Below are 1,537 nucleotides of genomic sequence, written 5' to 3'. Positions count from 1 at the left end.
TACCAAGACAACAACGCCGCCATTTGATATTTGAGACTTTGCTAGTTAACTCTTTGTTTTCCTGGCTATTACTGGTTTGTTTGTTTTGTCAAATTAACTCCATAGCCTACTTGCTTAACTGTAGACAAGAGTGGAAGGCACTGGCAGTGATCTATAGAGAAAAGTCCTGTTTGAGGAGCATTGTGAAGGTTAATTTTTCTGAAGCAGGGGTTGCCCATGGAGGGTTACTAGGATAAAGGTCATTTGGGAAGTGCACTCTGACTGGGACATTAACCTTAGTGCTTCACTTAGCAATCAAGGAAGACCTGGAGAACAGAAACTGGAACATAACAACAAAAGAAATAACAGTGTATCTTTTTTTTTTCTTTAGTTACTTGCTTTACATCTCAATTGTAGCCCCCTCTTTCCTCTCCTCCTGATCCCTCCCCTCCCCCCTCATCCCCCTATACCCTGCCCCTCAGAAAATGGGAGACACTCCCCCTCAAACCCCCACCAGCATTTTGAGTCTCATCAGGAGTGTGTACTTCCTCTTTCACAGGGTCCAGGCAAGGTAGCCAGACCAGGGTGAAGTGATTGAAAGGCATGCAACTGCGACCATGTCATAGACAGCTCCATCCCCTTTCTGGGGGGCTCATGGAGGCTAAGCTGCCCATTGGGGATATATATATACACACACACACACATATATATACACACATATATATATATATACACATATATATGTGTGTGTGTGTGTGTGTGTGTGTGTAGAAGATCTAGGTCCAGTCCATGCCTGGTCCTTCAGTCTCCGTAAGGCCCCATGAGCCCAGGTTAGTTGGGACTGTTGGTCTTGTGGAGCTCCTGTCCCCTCCAGTTTGTTCCATCTTTCCCTAACTCTTCTACAAGGCTCCCTACGCTCTGCCTAGTGTTTGTCTGTGAGTCTTGGTTTCTGTTTCTATCCATTGCTAGGCAGAGGCTCTCAGAGGGTGGGAAGGCAAACCCAGCTATACCACCCCTGGGCATATGTCTGAAAGATGCTCAACCACACAACGAGAATATTTGCTGAGCTATGCTCATATCAGATCTATTCGTAATAGATAGAAACTGGAAACAGCCTAGATGTCCCTCAAGCGAAGAATGGATAAAGAAAGCTGGGGTACGTTTACACAATGGAGTACTACTCAGCTATTAAAAGAACAAGGAAATCTTGACATTTGCAGGCAAATGGATGAAACTAGAAAAGATCATCCTGAGTGAGGTACACATACTCACTCATAAGCAGATATTAGCCATACAGTACGGGATAACACCCTATAATTCATAATGGTGTTTTTTATTGCTTCTGTGCTAGCTTAACTCTGTGTCCCCCCCCCCCCCGCAGTTTCTAAAGAAATTGACCTGCCCTGATTTCAGTATGTCCCATCACATTACAAGGACAGGATTGAGTGGGGCGTGGTGGCTCATTCTTGTAATCCCAGCACTCAGGGAAGCAGAGGCAGGCAGATCGCTGTGAGTTCGTGGCCAGCCTGGTCTGCAAACCAGGTCCAGGACAGTCAAA

This window comes from Acomys russatus, chromosome 24 (genome assembly GCF_903995435.1).
Source record: "Acomys russatus chromosome 24, mAcoRus1.1, whole genome shotgun sequence".
Classification (NCBI taxonomy): Eukaryota; Metazoa; Chordata; class Mammalia; order Rodentia; family Muridae; genus Acomys; species Acomys russatus.
Note: the sequence above shows the minus strand (reverse complement) of the source record.